General features: G+C 46.5%; 1 protein-coding gene across 2 annotated transcripts in view; it reads left to right on the top strand.

The window, feature by feature from the left end:
• LOC148517268 (matrix metalloproteinase-21-like) overlaps positions 1 to 18,173 on the top strand; it is a 149,848-nt gene that overhangs the window by 62,464 nt on the left and 69,211 nt on the right. The window contains exon 1 of one of the 2 annotated variants that reach the window (XM_088479013.1): positions 3,748 to 3,836. The exons of the other annotated variant lie outside the window; for it this stretch is intronic. The gene's annotated coding sequence lies outside the window, so the exon portion shown is untranslated. Of the gene's footprint in view, positions 1 to 3,747; positions 3,837 to 18,173 lie in introns of those variants that run through there. 2 annotated transcript variants of the gene reach the window in all.

Raw genomic sequence — 18,173 nt, 5'->3', positions numbered from 1 at the left:
CCACATTAAAAAATTAAACGAAGCACGAGGGCCACTAAGCTATACAGCGGTATTTAGACTCTGCCCGTCCTCACGTTGCATAACTGCCACTTCTACAATTTTAATTAGGTGCCTGAATGGCCCCCCTCCTCCCACAATTATAATTATGCCCCATAACTGTTCCTCCTCCATTATGTCAGATAGTTGCCCCCATCCTTAAACAATTATGTCCCATAACTGCCACCCTCTGCATTGTCCCCAGTAGTGCCCCTTATACAGTACCTCCAGTAGTGTTTCCCCCTATGCAGTGCCCCCAGTAGTGGTCCACATTATGCAGTTCCCCCAGTAATGCCCCTTATATAGTGCCCCCCAGTAGTAGTCCCCCCAGTAGTGCCCCTTATATACTGCCCCAGTAGTAGTCCCCCCTATGCAGTGCCCCCAGTACTGGTCCCACCTATGCAGTACCCCTTATTCAGTGCCCCCAGTAATAGTCCCCCCTATCTATGCAGTGCCCACAGTAGTGGTCCCCCCTATGCAGTGCCCTCAATAGTGCCCCCAGTAGTAGACCCCCTATGCAGTGACCCCAGGACTGCCCCTTATATAGTGCCCCAGCAGTAGTCCCCCCTATGCAATGTCCCCAGTAGTGTTCTCCCCTATGCAGTACCCATTATACAGTGCCCCCAGTAATAGTCCCCCCTATGCAGTGCCCGCAGTAGTGGTTCCCCCTATGCAGTGCCCCCAGTAGTGGTTGCCCCTATGCAGTGCCCCTTATACAGTGCCCCCAGTAGTGATCCGCCTATGCAGTGCCCCCAGTAGTGGTCCCCCTTATGCAGTGCCCCTTATATAGTGCCCCCAGTAGTAGTCCCCCCTACGCAGTGCCCTCAGTAGTGGTCCCCACCTAATGCAGTGCCAGTGCACCTTACTTATACAGGACAAACACACCAAAAAAAACAACACTTGCCTGAATCCCTGCTCCTACACCCACCGCCGTCCAGTCCTCCATTCTCCCGGCCTGCTCTGCACTATGGGAGAGACATTATGACTTCTCTCCCTTCATCCACTGCGGGAGCCGGTAGGTGGAGCTCATGAGTGAGCTCCAGCCAGTCCTGGGTGCAGCAGCCAATGAGAGTCTGTCTGACTATCATTGGCTGCCAAAACAAACACACCACCACCGCTGGCAATGTGTTTGTTACTGTGTAGTGCGGACCGCACTCACTGCAGTCCGCACTACACTAACTGAAATGGACCTGGAGGGGGTGACAATAGAGTGTGCCTGCACACCATCAGCGGGCCACGGGGAACATCTCCACAGGCCACGAAGACCCCTGCTCCACATGTAGATACAAATCTGGCTGCAGTGTGGAAACCCAAAATGTCTCCTGCCCTGCTGCTGGCTGAACTTCCAAAGCTCCTCCTTTCCCCCATCACTTAAGGATCTATTCATCATGAACAGCAGAACTAATTTAGTATTCAACTCACTGCGAATTGCAGCTGTGGCGACTAAAATTTTATTACTATACGTATAAGAATTGCTCCAGTGTAGAGGTCTGAAAATTAGCTGTCTCTGTGAGCCCTAACACTGCTACTTTTGTAGTATGAAACTTTGCACTGCCGAGTCTGACCAGTGCGCATGCATCCTATATTTCACCACAGTCCCTTGCATCTCACCACAGTCCCTGCTTCTCACTCCTGCCACTGGTTCTTACAACAGCCCCCTGAATCTCACAATAGCTTCCTGCTTCTTACTCCTGCCCCTGCATTTTACCACAGCATCCTATATTTCACCACAGTCCCTTGCATCTCACCACAGTCCCTTGCATCTCACCACAGTCCCTGCTTCTCACTCCTGCCACTGGTTCTTACAACAGCCCCTGCATCTCACAATAGCTTCCTGCTTCTTACTCCTGCCCCTGCATTTTACCACAGCATCCTATATTTCACCACAGTCCCTTGCATCAAACCACAGGCCCCTTCCTCTCACTTCTGCTTCTTACCACAGCACCCTGCATCACACCACAGGCCTCTGCATCTCACCAGAATCCCTTGCTTCTCACTCCTGCCCCCTGCATCTCACCAGTGTCACCACAAGCCCATGCTGCTTGCCTGCAGCTGGCTGGGGCCTGGCCACTGGGATGTGCTGGGAAAGACAGGAGGATCATGGGTAAGAGATTTGTATTGCAGCTACCGTAAGTATTGTCAGCTGCATCTCCCCGCGGCTGGGGCACCTGTGCATATTTCCGCAGCCTCCATGCACACTTCTCTCCAGCTGCCGAACATAGCGATTATAAATGTTCTCTTTGTACAATGTAGCCTGTATTTCCTGGACTTCCTGTTGAGCTTCCTCGCTGCCGTTTCCGAGAACAGCGCTGACATCCATGAGAGGTGCCTCCTGTTCACTGAGGGTGTGTGGCTGAGCAGAAACATCACAATGAAGAGGTAGCACTTCACAGTGAAGGAGTGGTGGCCGGAGTCCATCTGCAGGTTCAGCGTAGGGATGGACATTGGAATCCGATAGTTAATAACCATCAATGTTTTTGTTCCAATGGTAATGTTTATACAATTTGATGGTGGCGGTCCGATGTTTGCCACCATCGAATGGAAATCATTTAATGATGTTCTGATGGTTGTTTTTTTTTTTTTTTTTTATTTCTGATAGCTTGCCTCCCCCGTCTCCTTCCTGACTACTGTGTCTGCACCAGAGCATACTAATGGGTTTGTTGAAGGCTGCCTCTTACTGTCTGCCTCAGACGTGACCCTGCTCAGTCCATGGCTCCCTCCCCTCTCTAGGCTGCTGCTAAGCAACAGGGCACAATGCTATCTCTGATTGGCTGAGACAGTGAGAGACAATCAGAGCACAGCCCTCGACCCTGCAGCAGCAGCAGTCACTCACACACACACATCACAACAGTTTTTATTTGTGATGTGCTTCATTCCAAGCCTCAGTTTCAGATGCTGATTCAGCACCCTGGCCAACTCCTATACAGCAGCTTGGTGCAAGATTTTTTTCTGTGACTTGCTTCACTAAAATCATAACTGCTGTTTCATACACCTAAACCTTTCTCGACCAATGCTGTACAGAATAGCGAAAACCCCAGAAAACTCCATCTTAAACCATCCAGCGGTTCAAGAGATTAGCCCGAATGAAGAGAGAGAGAGAGAGAGAGTTGTTTTTACTAATTTCCTGAATGGTGTCCTGTAAATTGAAGTGTAAACAATGGTCATATATTAGATAGATATATATGGGCAGCACAGATGGTGTAATGTGTGTATGTGAGCATGTGGTAGGGAATATAGATTGTAAGCTCCACTGGGACAGGGACTCATGTGAATGGACAAATATTCTCTGTAAAGCGCTGCAGAATATGTGTGCGCTATATAAATAACTGGTAATAAATAAATATATATGTACGTACATACATACATTTGAAATGTTTTTGCTAATCGAGGAATATACAGCATATAAAAGAAATAGCCAACACTTCATTTACCAGTTTTCAGATTGACTTGATTCAACTCAATAGAACACAAATCCTTGTTCAAACAAAGTAGAAATAAAGTTGGCACATTTTAAGATATTCACAGACTAGTTGTAACCATTGTTATACTCAAACACAACAGTTCAAGTAGCTTTTCCTTGGCTACATTCCCACATATTTCAGTGCAGAAGAAAAAATAGGTTTAAAAAAACACATGATTTAAAAATGGTCGAGTGTGGGAGGAGCTGAAGAGACACAGCTGTTGAACGTTCAGGATTCTTATGTTTTTCAGCAAGTCATCGTCACAACATAAACTACGTGAAGCTTAGTCCACTGGTTGTCTACAATCCAGAGGAAATACCAGAAACAGGACAGAAAAAGGTATTTTTATTGTCTATTAGCTATACTGAAAGTACCAGTGTATTGTGAATACTAGGGTCTGGTATGCAAAAGAATATGTAGCTGCAAATAGTAAAAATTAATAATAATAATGTGCAAAATAATATTTCTTGAACAACAAATGAACGAGATCGAGGTTACAATGAAATTATACAGAGAATTAGGAGTGTAAACTAGTAATGTATAGATATAGTCAGATGATCTAATATAAACAGTGAAAAGTGCTCATTTTAATTTTTTTTTACCATTTTAAAGAAAGGAAGTGTGTTTTGTTTTGTGTCGCTTGAGCCCTGTCTAAATAGTGTTTTACACCAGGTATGACATAAAGCTTTTATGAATAATCCTTTTATTTTATCTCGCCTGAAAATGTAACCAAAACCACTATATTAAAGATCCCTATAAATATACATTATATTTTTCTAAATATACTTAACGTAATAAAATAAAAAAAACAATTAAAAAAAATAAATACAATGTACATGTTTATATATGCATAATTAAAGCTGACAGAAAAGTGGCTTATTTTTATGAAAATTAAATTCTTTTGCATTCTGTTTATTTTATTTATTTGATCATTCAGGTATAGAAAAAAAATCATCCTATTTTTTCTAGGTTTGTATTGCATGTTATTATCTAACCCTCTTTGCTAAGTAAAGCACTTAACTATTAGCATGTGTTTGTAATATGCAAAGTACAAATACAGAAATATATTTATATTTAATTTTTTTCATATTACACTGCAAATACATTGTATATTTCTGAGATGTGGGCCTGCAAAAATCATATTGTTTCAGCGTATGCCAGCAAAACACAACCAGCAGCCACTTAGGGATCTAGTTATTAATATTCTCCCAATTGTAGCAATAACCTCTGAAAAAATAGCGCTGAGGCAGTTGAGCGTAAGTCAGATGCTCTGCGATACTGACCGGAGCTGTAGTAGTTAACTAACTTACCTCTTTGCCAGTCCAGTCTCTGTAACTCTGCGCACGCATGAGCAAGTGTGCCGCATCATTGAAGGCCCAGACTTGAACTTTCAGTTTTAATGTTTAATGTTTTCTGCTAAGTGTAACAAAAACACACATGCACAGAACATTTTGTGGTATTTTACATGCCTTTATAAAAGTTCCTTACATTATTTAATTAAGTGCATTATTATTCATTATTATTATAATTATTATAATTATTATTATTATTTGAACATTACTTTTTTAAATAATAGTTTATATTGCAGCTAACACTTTTTTAATGCTTTTGCTCTGGCATAGCCATCCTGAGATGGCGTTACCAAAACAGGCAACCCTGCGGTACATGTACCAACAGGATGCTGGTTAAATAAGGTCCCCCATGCAAATGCAAAGGCATGGAGAATTTTTGCTGCCAACACTTAAAGCTAACTGGGTTTATTGATGTATAGGGTGATGTGATAATGAATTATAGTATATCAGCTGAGTTTTTGTCCCTTTGCTAAATAAACATACAGGTTGAGTCTCCCATATCCAAATATTCCGAAATACGGAATATTACGAAATATGGATTTTTTTTGGCTTGACTAAGAAAATGAAACCTTTGATTTTTGATGGTTCAATGTACACAAACTTTGTCTAAGGCACAAATTATTAAAACTATTGTATAAAATTACCTTCAAGGTGTATATGAAACATAAATGAATTTCATTTGTATTACAGAGTTGTTTTAGTAATTTTTATTTGTTTATTTAAATTATTAGTTTTACCCACCTTGAGCCATAGGGCCTGATTCAGACCCACTCGCAAGCGGCTGTCCGCTCGCAAGTGGGTCGATGTTGTGCACTGCGCATGCGCACGACGGCGGGAGCTCCGTCGTGCGCATGCTCCAGACGCTACGAGCGAAGGACTTTCCTTCGCTCGTTGTGTCTGATCAAAGGGGGCGTGCTGTCGATGTTGATTGACAGCACGCCCCCTTTGGTGGGCGTGCCGGGGGCGTGCCTCCCTGACGGGGGCGTTCCCAAGGGAACGCCTACCGTCAGAAGCCGGCCCACTGACATCACTAGTGATGTCAGTGGGAGTGATTTTGGCTCTAATAGAGCCAAAATCACTCCGGGCCTTGCGGTTGAAAAACTCAACCGCAGGCTCCGGCTCGCAGTGGCGATGGTCGCAATGGTCAAGACCATCGCGGCCATCAAACTGCACGCTCGTATAGGCTGTGGGTGGTGACCCACAGCTATAAGAGCGTCCAGGAGGACGCTCCATAATTATGGAGGGCGGCCCTCATTCAGAGCGTGCGCTCTGCTCAGAGCGTACGGCTCTGAATGAGGGCCATAGTTTAATGATCAACAGCTCACAATGGTGAAGTGTCAAAAGCAACCTGTATAAGTCCATTGGGTTCACTTTTGGAAATTTTAAACTGCTCTTTATCTTAGCTTCCATCTCTGGATTGTCCTGTTTCTGTTTCAGAAATCCGCCGTAAATAATTACCCCTCTTTAGCAACTAGTGATGTCTATGCTTGGCATCTCTTACTGGCTGGACGGGAGTTGTCATTGCCACGGGCACTGCAGGAATACAACAGGTCAATGTGAAAGCACAGAACTGTGTCTGGAGCTGCCTGCCGCATTGCATGGCAGCTGATTATCATGTTCCTTAGATCTCTTCTAGTGGGAAAGTTCTCAGTTCAGCAGTTTCTTAACTTAGTTTTATGATGCTTCACTTCTTGTAACTGAAGCAGGAACCATATAATTTGCCAGTTCAGCCCGAACAGTACTTATTACATTAGCAATATCAGTCTAGGAATAACCTTCCTACTAGAATATTCCTATTGATTAATTATCGGGGTCTAGACCCAATAATTATAATTTCTTATCACAGCAAAAAGAAATTATGAATCGCCCGGATGTATCATTAAACACGCAGGGACAGGGGAGTGTATTAGGGGTGATGTATTAGTAGTTAAGTGAACGCTAATTCAATCACTTCACCTTCTGGACCCAAGGGTTATCCAGGGTCTCCCTCGGTTACCGGGCTCCCACTCTGCTCTAACGGGGAGAGCAGAGGCGGGAGCCGGTACCAGTAATCAGCTATGTGGTCTAAACAGACCGCAAGCTGATTGCTGTAAAAAAAAGAAAAAAAAAATGGAAACATTTTTACTTACCTGAATCCAGGGACCGGTGATCGGGCCACCGGTGATGGCTCCTCACCGGTCAGCTGGTCTCCCATAGTGCACTGCGGCCCGGTCATCAGGTGATCGGGTCCCAGTGCAGTATGGGAGATCACCTGATCGGGAAGCCCAGAGAAGATCACCGGAGGCCAGGAGGATGCAGGTAAGGGTCGCAGGGTCCGCAATCGCAGGGGGCGGGGCTTAGCGTCGTGGGGGGTAGCAGCGACGGTGGGTCGGCGCATGCTCGGGCTCTTAGTCGCGGTATTTTTTCCGAAAATACCGCGACTAGAGTGCGGATGGGATCCACAGGGACAGAGCTTTATCACAAGCTCTGTCCCTGCAAGGGATTTATAGTAAATCCCTGTGATATTGCCTGAATTCGCAATGCGAATTCACTCGGTAATATCACACTACAATCCACATTCAATATGCGGACTGTAGTAAATAGAGCCCAAAGAGTCCTATCATCTTCAAAAACACTGTTTTTCACCAGAAACAGGCCTCTTCATCCTTTGTTTAAAATGTGAAAAGGTTATGCCGTCGCGACGTCAGGATTCATTATGCGGACACCAGAATGTTGAGTTATAATGTCGACATGGTTAAAATGTCCATATAGAAAAAATATCACCAATAAGTCCAGAAGGCGCTAAATCAACCAAGGTTGTTCCACACTTTGGATGTCTTTTAGTGCGGTATCTGCTCTTCTATGAGATTTCTGGGTACCCACCTGACACACACGCGATGAATTTTCAGTACCTTTGTCACAATATGCTGAACCCGTTCGAATTAGATGCCAAGTGAAGCCGTAAGTTTGCGTAAAGTTAATCTTCTGTCATTTTGCAACATCCCCGCGGCTTTGGCAATGTTGACATCTGTAACCACGGTGGATGGTCTCCTAGAACGCGCTTTGTCAGTCACTCACATATTAAGTTCTTCCACCACCGAAATACTACAGCACGGCTAATTGTTTCTCCACCTTGCTTGCTTGCTTGCGGTAACATTTCATGAGTTTCATTTCCGCTTTTTCTAAGTTTAACACAAAATTCAATCACACAACTCTGATGTAATCTCACAGTCACGTCTTCCTCATCCGCCATGACTAAACATGCGAAGATATTCCACTCACTGTGACCAAAGAAAGAAGACTACGGCAGTCCAACCGGAGGTTCAGACACATCGATGTATGAGCTTCACAATAACCAGCATAGCGTTACCATGTCTACAGTACCTATGGAACAGAAAAACAGAGGAAGTCTCATTACTTTTCAATCAGCCCTTGAACTTGCCTGTGGAGTGACGAGTTTTGTTTCTGCTTTGTGATGGTTGCAGTATTCAACTTGAATTTTATTTATCATCTTTATCACCAATAACAATTCCATTGAAAACTGAAAAATCTTGATTAAGGTGGAATATCAGACCCTATACACCAGGAGCGTTTCTACAGAGGAGGGGGCCGGTGTGCAGTCTCCGACATTGGGCACCCTCCTCTCCCTCCAGCGGCCGGCAGCGCACTGAGCTGTGCACGGCCAGCGCCACACTTATAGACTCTTATAGACTCTGGCCATTTTCCCTGTACTGTGCATGCACAAACAACGGGTAAATGGCCGCGGCAGCCATTTTCCAGCCGTTTTTACAGCGCCGCCGATGTGGGACTCCGGAGAGGTAAGTATACTATGAGTGCAAGTTGTGCGGTGTGGGCCCCGCACACTCTGCACCCATTATAGATACGCCCCTACTATACACATTAGAACGAGTGGGTTAAAAAAAAATGCCATTGATATTAGTCCCAACATAGTTGGAAGGACCAAAACCAACAGTCATGTGCACGAGGTGTGCAGGGTTTGACCTGCACACCCCTTAGGCGGACCCAACACATGTAATCACCAGGATGGGCAGACACCGATCCTGGCCATGTGCCTGGGGCACGGCGGGGAAGCAGTTATGTCGGATGCTAGAGCCAGACATCATTGGCTAGCTTCCAGAAAGAGGTTAGCCGTCTGTGTCAGGGAAGAGGGGGTATGGCTATGTCACACATTCCTCACGAAGACCCTCTGCACGCATATGCCAAAACCTATTCCTCTCCTTCACACTTTACACCATTACATACTGTACTTGCCTACCCTCCTGATTCATCCGGGAGCCTCCCGAAAATCGGGAGCCACTCCTGACCCCCGGGAAGGACAGGCAAGCCTCCCGGCAGCCGCCAACCCCTCTGACCCCCCTCAGCGGTTACAAGAGAATCCTCCGCAGTAGCGGGGGGCGGTGACGCAATTCACGCTGAATCGCATCATTTTGGCCCTGCCCCCTGCTTCACAATGCCAGTAATCTCGCCATTGTGTAGCGGGGGAGGGGCAAAAATAACACAATTACGTTGCCACGCCTCCGCTCCGCCCCTCAACACCAGCCACGCCCACCTGCGATGCCGATCTGGCTGCCCCCTCCTGGAAGGGGCAGCCAGTAAGTCAGCAACCCTGCACCATTAAGTACTACAGTACCTTATGATAAAAAGGCATTGCTCTGATTTCCCCTGCAGTCTATTCTTTAGCACATATTTGCATATTTTGCACCTCTTTATATGGCTCCTATACAAACAAACAGAAGGAAGCCCAGTAGTAAATAATGCCCTGAAAGTTATTGCAATGCTAGAATTTTAATATATTGTACTTGGTAACTGTCTCAATTTCCAATAGTTGAAAGAGGTGTGACCTGTCTGAATTATTGGTGTGGTCTTAAAGCAGCCATACACTGTGCAATTATCGTTCCCATCATGCCAGACCGATGCGATAAATGGTGCTCAGATCTGATAGTGTATATATCCACCATCGGACACATAGAACGATTATCTGACAGTGTACCGCAACGTCATATGATTGGATGGACTGTCTGATGGTGAGTTTTATTTCATAAACTGTGGCCAGCTTTAGGGCTCTGGGCCTGATTCAGACCCGGTCGCGAGCACTGAGTGCTTGCAACCAGGTCGATGGTGACCCAGAGCGCATGCGCACGACGGAGCCGGCTCCGTCGTGCGCATGCGCGAGACCCGGATAGCGACGGGCAAGCCGTCGCTCCGGGTCTCGTACCAAAGGGGGCGTGCTGTCGATGTTGAGTGACAGCACGCCCCCTTTGGTGGGCGGGCCGTGGGGGTAGCTGCCCAGACGGAGACGTTCTCATGTGAACGCCTCCATTTGGGGGCGGCCCCACTGACATCACGAGTGATGTCAGTGGGAGAGATTTTGGCTCTGTTAGAGCCGAAATCTCTCTGCGGCTTGCGGCAACGAGACCATCGCTTGACCATCGCGACCATCTTCCTGGCCGCTCATTATAGCTGTGGGTGGTCACCCACAGCTATGCGAGCGGCCAGGAGGCCGTTCTAAAAAAAAAAATAGCCTGGCCCTGATTCAACTTTTTTTTACATTTTTTTTTTTACAGTGTATCAGCTTGCGGTCTGTTTAGACCACACAGCTGATTACTGGGACCGACTCCCGGCTCTGCTCTCCCCGTTAGAGCAGAGTAGGAGGCCGGTAACTGGGGGAGACCCTGGATAACGCCACCACCAGGTGGTGTTATTATCACAGGGTTTTCCCCAATATTTTTTACAATTTATTTTTAGTAACTTTGGCCAGATCACATTTCCTATTACAATTATGGGAAATGCGATCTGATTACTAAAAATAAGTGTTACTTAGGGGTTGGAGTAGAATTTTACGAATTCTACTCCAATTGCCCTGTAATAACTATAGGTGATACTAAAATAATGTGAAAAGGGTGTGAAAACACCCTTTTTCACATTATTTTAGTAAAAATAATGTTGTTAAATAGAGCCCTTAGTCACAAATGGCTGCTGCAGGAGCAGTATTGGGCATGGCCTAGATGGGTCATGGGCATAGTTTGAGTTGATGCTATTGAGCAGTCAGCATTAGAGTATGGTATAGTGATCACCTATGTGCTGACCTGGTAGATGTTTGACCATAATTGACATGGAATTCTACATTTTTTAAAATCCTTTACTACTTAATGGTATGCTTTAATGGTCCACCAATTAGACCTCAGAGAACTTTGTACAGTACTTTATTAGGACATCAAAGTGTTTCAGTCAGCGGCTCAGTGCCATGTAGTATACAGTATACTGTATATCGGAAGGAGATGTAGGTGTATATAATAAAGAAATGTTTGAAAACCTGTTGCAAACGTTGCAGGAAAGATCTCTACAGTATGTAACTTCTGTATTGTGTGTTGTGACTGTGTACAGTTATTTTATGCATATTTGCCTCATTTCCATATCTAACTTAGGGCCCTAACAACGAGGGGTTATATCATCCATTCTGTATTCAACAAACAGCGGTAATCTAAGATTACCGCTGTTTGTCACTGCATCGCTCTTGCCATATTTAAATGGCAAGAGCGATGTGGTTCCCATTGCCGGCAATGGGGACCCAGCGCTGCCTCTCTGGCTTCAGCGAAGCCTTCCAGACCTTGCGGGTTACAGTGCCATGCACATGCACAGACATTACACATGCGTATTACACAGGAGCCCGTTGCTGGCAGCATTAGGCTGCCAGTAGCCGAGCGGAGGACCTTGCAGACGGGGAGGACTTTGCTGGACCATGCCTGAGGGGTAAATATTGATAAATAGTATTGTATCACAATAGTATTTTCGGTTGTATCACAGTGATACTAAACGAAAAACCTCACTGAGCCGTAACTAGACTTTTTGGTGCCCTGTGCCAGAAAGAGCATTAATGCCCCCCTCATTTTTCAAAGGGACATGATGCACCCAAAAAAGGGCCATGGCTTCATGGGGAAGGGCCAGGGAAGAGATAGAAGAGGCCAGGAGATGCTGGGGATGAAATAAGAGGAAGCTACAAGCAAGAATGATAATAAACACAAATTTGACAGGCCCAAACAGCGCCCCCTGACCTGTGGTGCCCTGTGCGATGACACCGGCTGCACTACCTTAGCTACGGCCCTGATAAATGGGGGCAATAGAATCAGTTGACCAGTACCTCTTTATTAGATACATCTCTACGAACGTGGTATAGTGCTGCTGCAGCAGACTGTATTAAGGGCCCCATTTAACAATGATGCATAACCCCTCTAGCGAGTGCTAAAGGAGTTACTGTATATCATCCTTTCTGTATTTAACAAACAGCGGTAATCTAAGATTACTTCTGTCACTGCATCTCTCACCATCTTTAGATGGCGAGGGCGATGCTGCCCCATTGCCGGCAATGGGGAACCGGCACTGCCTTTCTGGCTTCAGCGAAGCCTCCCAGATACTGCCGGGTCCCCGTCGGGTTAATCAGTCATGCACACGCAGACTGACCGCCACACCTGCACATGACAGAGGAACCCGTCGCTGGCATCGATAGGCTGCCAGCAGGTGAGCAGAGGACCACGCCGATGAGGAAGATGTCGCTGTAATGATGAATACTAGTTGCATATTCTTTTGTATCACTAACAAAATATGGCACTGGTATTTAGGATTGTTATTAAATGGAACCCTTTGTATTCACTAATGGAATCAGTAAACAGAGCCATTTATAACTGGATGAAGTGCAAAAGATAGTAGCGAGGGAAAGGAGGAAAATTGTTAGAAAAATTGGGGAAATACCTCTGGTACCCAGAACAGAACAGAGTATATATAATGTAATGGTAGTCACTATATGTCGAGAGGGGATTTCATAGTGTGGCTGATCAAATCCTACTACCAATATTTAACTGATTCTGTGAACTCCAGCCACATGCACCAAGGGGCACACATGCCTACCCTCCCAGTCTTTGCGAGAGGCTCACGATTTTTCGGGTAACCCCCACGCACTCCCGGAGGGGTAGGCATTTCTCCCGCATTCTGCCCACTTCCAAGTGAAGTGGCCAGAGTGGGGAGAATTTCCACAGCGATCGCGGGTCCCCAAGTAGGGGGCGGGGCTTAATGACGCGATTCTCCATGAATCGCGTCATTTAGTCCCATCCCTATTTAAATTTAGGCCACTCGCGGCAATTTGCCACGAATGGGGTGGGGCTTACTGATGTGACCCATCAGGCCCCGCCCCCATCACAGCCCATCTGCTTGTCCTCCCCAGGCTTCTCCCGAACTATGCAAGGGGCCTATTTATCATATAATATTTCCTGGAAATTTTGAGGGATAAACGTAGATATTAAGGATCCCCTGAATATAGGAAGTAGGGACAGCAGACGATATATCTCTGATAGTTGCTGTGATCCCTCTATTTCCGACAGCAGCCACAGCGCCCATAGGAAGCCGTCAGATTTACCAAGCTTCGGAATGCGAATTTACTGGAATTACATTTATCACATCCGCATTAAAATACGGATTGTGATAAACATGCCCCCCCCCCAATATTTATAAATTTGTCAGCAGTGATAAGAATGGAGGCCATCAATGTAGCTAGGGCACTACTTCTCAAATCCAGTCCTCAGGACACAGTGAAGCTGGGTACACACTGAGATGACCGGCAATCATGCCAATGTCCAGGGACACTCTGGATATCGCATGATTGCCAGTACACTGCAGCGATTAATGAGCCCTCATTCCGTCCTTCATTCACATACATTAGGTCGCATGGGAAATCGTCAGGGTTGATGTGCAGTACGTCAAACCTAACGACAACACTAGCGACTGCGGGTATCCGTATACTTCGCGTACATACTGAGCGATGTAGGCGATTTGTCATTACGAAACAGCAAATCAGCCCAACATCACTCCAGCATGTACCCAGCTTAACAGTGCATGTTTTCCATATCTCCTTGCTGGAGCACAGATGTATTTGTTACTAACTGACACATTTTAAAAGATCCACAGGTGGTTCTAATTATTTCACTTGTGATTCTGTGAGGAGAACTGGAAAACGTGCACTGAGATACCCCTTTTGTACCGCACCTAAAACCCAGGTTATTGCTGGATTTACCTGGGTTGCGGCTCAGTGTAAAAGGGGCCAGGGTTGGATTCCCGGGTCAAGTCACCCAAAAATCTAACCCGAGTAGCTTGCAGGGTTTAACACGGAAGCATAATCGGCATGTAATGCCGGCTGTCGGGATGCCTCCTATCAAAATATCGACAGGGGCATCCCGGTGGTTGGTATCCCGACAGGGGTCAGGTAAGTATACTTACCCTTCCCCCTTTTCCCCCTAACCCTCCCTTCTTGTAGCCTAACCCTCCCCACCCCACACCCTAACCCTCTCTTCTTGTAGCCTAACCCTCACCACCCCGCACCCTAACCCTCCCCACCCCACACCATAACCCTCCCTTCTTGTAGCCTAACCCTAACACTCCCCACCCCACACCCTAACCCTCCCTTCTTGTAGCCTAACCCTCCCCACCCCACACCCTAACCCTCCCTTCTTGTAGCCTAACCCTAACCCTCCGCACTTGTAACCTAACCCTTCTCGTTTGACCCTAAACCTATGTCTCTCCCCTTTGTGCCTAAGCCTAACCCTAACCCCCCCAGTGGTGCCTAACCCAAACCTCCCCCCCAAAACCTAACCCTAACCCCGCTACACTGCCTAAACCCCATTCAGGCTGGTGTCCTTCTGGATTCCAGCATCGGATTAAGATAGGCGTCGGTATTTCAGCGCCTATATGAAGTCCCATTTCAGACTTCCAGCATCGTGATACAGACCGGCAGCATGCCGTCCGTTGGTCTTCATCCCCACGGAAACGACCTGTGTAATCCTGCAGTGTAAATGGATGACCATCACAGCATGGGAAAATCCAGATTTTCCAACGCGTGGAGATTATGGCCCTCATTCAGAGCCGTACGCTCTGAGCAGAGCGCACGCTCTGAATGAGGGCCGGGCTCCATTTTCATGGAGCGTCCTCCTGGACGCTCGTATAGCTGTGGGTCACCACCCACAGGCTATACGAGCGTGCTTTGTGATGGCCGCGATGGTCGAGACCATCGCGACCATCGAAATTGCGAGCCGGAGCCTGCGGTTGAGGTTTTCAACCGCAAGCTCCGGAGTGATTTTGGCTCTATCAGAGCCAAAATCACTCCCACTGACATCACTAGTGAGGTCAGTGGGCCGGCTTCTGACGGGAGGCGTTCCCGTGGGAACGCCCCCGTCAGGGAGGCACGCCCCCGTCACGCCCACCAAAGGGGGCGTGCTGTCAATCAACATTGACAGCACGCCCCCTTTGATCGGACGCAACGAGCGAAGGACTTTCCTTCGCTCGTCGCGTCTGGCGCATGCGCACGACGGAGCTCCCTCCGTCGTGCGCATGCTCAGTCCATAACATCGACCCACTTGCGAGCGGACAGCCGCTCGCGAGTGGGTCTGAATCAGGCCCTATGTCATCTCCAAGTGCAGGCACAAGGGTGCAGTGTGAACAGCGCCGACAAGGGATCCAAATACCGGGTCAGACCAGGGACTTAGGTGTAAAAGGGGTATTAGTGTGTCCAGAGGACAGAGGGGTCTATTTACTAAGCAGTGTTTAGGAGATAGAGGGCCTGATACAGAGCCGCTCGTAAGCGGCTGCTCGTTTGCTCTGAGCGATGTTCGCACAACTGCGCATGTGTATGGGTCGTAATGCGCATGCGCAAACCAGTCATTGCGGTTGGAAATCGCGCGCTCGCAAAACAGCGAGGGGCTGCTAATTTGATTGACAGAATGTACCGTTTGTGGGTGGTAACAGGGGAAGGTGCTTGAAAATGGGGGAGTGGAGATCCGAACACAGGCGTGCCTAACGGTCAAAAGGGCGTTTGATGGGAGTGCATAATTAGTAAAGGAGCGTCATTGACCACGTCACTTGGTTGTCTTTTAGCCTGAACTGCTCGCAGTGATAGCGGTAAGAAAAACCTACCACAAGCACTGCGAGCAGTTCAGATGCCTTTCGATGTACCCGATTAATCTAATAAATACCGGATATGACGTGTGATGCGAACGGCAAAGGGGCGTCTTTACAAAATAGCGAGCGCATTTTTCGTTTGCTCGCTCAGACATAGAGGCGTCACCAAACCGCAAAGAGCGAGCGCTCAATTTAAATAGTCGGCACCTTTTTTGGAACGACAGTCCACAAATAGTGTCCGGCTCTGAATCAGGCCTGAGTGAAAAGTGATAAGAAAGTGATAAAGTGCCAGCCAATCAGCTTCCAACTGTCATCTCACAGGCTGTGTTTGAAAAATGACAGTTGGGAGCTGATTGGCTGGCACCTTATCACTTTCTTATCACTTTTCACTCTGTCTCCTAACACTGCTTAGTAAATAGACCCCAAAATTTGGGATGCACTGGTCTAGGGAACCTATAACTATGAATCATTTTTCTATAATGTATCTCCCAGGAACATTGTACCTTGCTATGATTCAACAGGGTGATCCCTATAACAGATATGTTTACCTAATAACTAAATTTATATGCTGTTTAGAATGCTTTTTTTAGATTCAGCTTATCACACAGATGACTATTCTGCTTATAATACAGATGCCAAAAAAATTCTTTCTAAAATCCCCTAACTTATAAACAGTGCTTGGCACTGTGCTTCTGGCAAGGAAAGAGATCACAACCCATCCTTTTATTACACAGATATAAAAAGAATTTATATCTTTCTTTGTGTTGTTATGGACCTAGATCAGGGTTGGGCGATTATTTCAGCTGGGTGGCCAAGTGGCAGGTTTTGGTGAACTGTCAGGAGCTGCACGTGGCATGCCCTCAGCCCCTCACCAGTACTTGTCCAGTTAGGACCTGAATCTCCAAATGTTTCAGTCCTCTAGAAGTCACTGCCCCTCTCAACACATTAGCCATAGATTTTGTTTCCTCAGCATTCCATCAATCAGTTCCCTCCTGAGTCAGTAAATTAGTGCCCCTATTATCTCATTCCTGCACCAGTTACTGTTCCCTCATCTCCTGTACAACCAGCAAACCTCCCACATAATTTGATTTCCGATCCTGCTCCCTCAGATATACATGAATCACTGGTATCCATAGTGGTGCAGGCTGTATGGTGCCTAGGAGACTCACACCTCATAGCCTGCACCCATTTCAGTTACTTACCTCCTGTCCGTCCAGCTGGAGCTCTCAACAATATTCCATTGATATCTTTGGAAATATGGTGTAGGTGTCATATTTCTGTAATAATCACCAGAAATATGGCACCGGAGTCATATTTGTGAAGAAAATATCAGATTATTGCACATGTGATGTTCTGTTTATGCAAAGGTGCCATTTATTTTCAGGGGGGAGGTGACCACGGACGTCTGCACACAAGCACCCTACATTCATAAATGCCCCTGACACCAGTCATTGCTCCACACATTTGTACCAGTAATTGCCCCTTCATGACATAAACCCTAATATTTCCTTATTAGATGTGCACCCCAAATGAACAGCTCATGACACCTAACCTAATCTTTCCAGTCAAAATTACTCCAATGTCTTGAAGACTCTTTGTCCATATACATCTCGCCTCCTTGTGCGTCAAACAGCCCTTCTAGTCACGCCAAGATGTGGTGTGACTCGGTAACGCTGAGCGTCTGTTTTCATGCGACTTTTTCCTTTAAAATACACCTTATTTGCAAAGTGATACGAATAGGATGTGCAAGCAACTTATGCTGATGAAAATGATGGGCGGCATGTTTATATTCTGTGTGACTGCAGCTACATCAAACGCAGATCAGGCGTCCATCAGTCTTCTGAGTAAGAGTAAGCTGTCGCAGACATAGCGGGTTTCCAGACACACAGAGGGTCAGGGTTCGGACTGGCAAACAGAGGTGCAGGGGAAATCCCCCCCCTTTTCACTCTCTTGGGGTCAGGTTCTAGATTATGCACATAAATTATAAAATGTTACTCTACTAGAGGGACGGAAATTGGATGCTTGGTTCGTTTCTATGGAAACTACAAAAAAATTTGCCCTCCTGCCAATCAAAGTGGGTAGTCCTGACACACCCTTGTTGCCTTCTTTATAAAGGGTCCCTGTGTTTTGGGTAACAGCTAGATCCCCTTCCGTAAATGTACCCTGACTTCATTCTCTACTGTCCAATGTCATTCCCTACCATCCACGTGGGCATAGAGGGGGAATATATTCTTGTGGGGAGCGTAGCGAACCACCAAGCCCGAAGCATGGTGAGCGAAGCGAGTCTGCAAGAAGACAACGTTCTACTTTTTTTGGACAGAATGGGCAGGAAACTGCACTTCAGCCATTACTCACATCACTTCCAGGTACAAAATCTGAAGGGGAA

Source organism: Taudactylus pleione, unplaced genomic scaffold (assembly GCF_031769625.1).
Source record: "Taudactylus pleione unplaced genomic scaffold, aTauple2 ptg000225l, whole genome shotgun sequence".
NCBI lineage: Eukaryota > Metazoa > Chordata > Amphibia > Anura > Myobatrachidae > Taudactylus > Taudactylus pleione.
The sequence above is the reverse complement of the archived record's forward strand: the minus strand, read 5'-3'. Positions and strand labels throughout refer to the sequence as shown.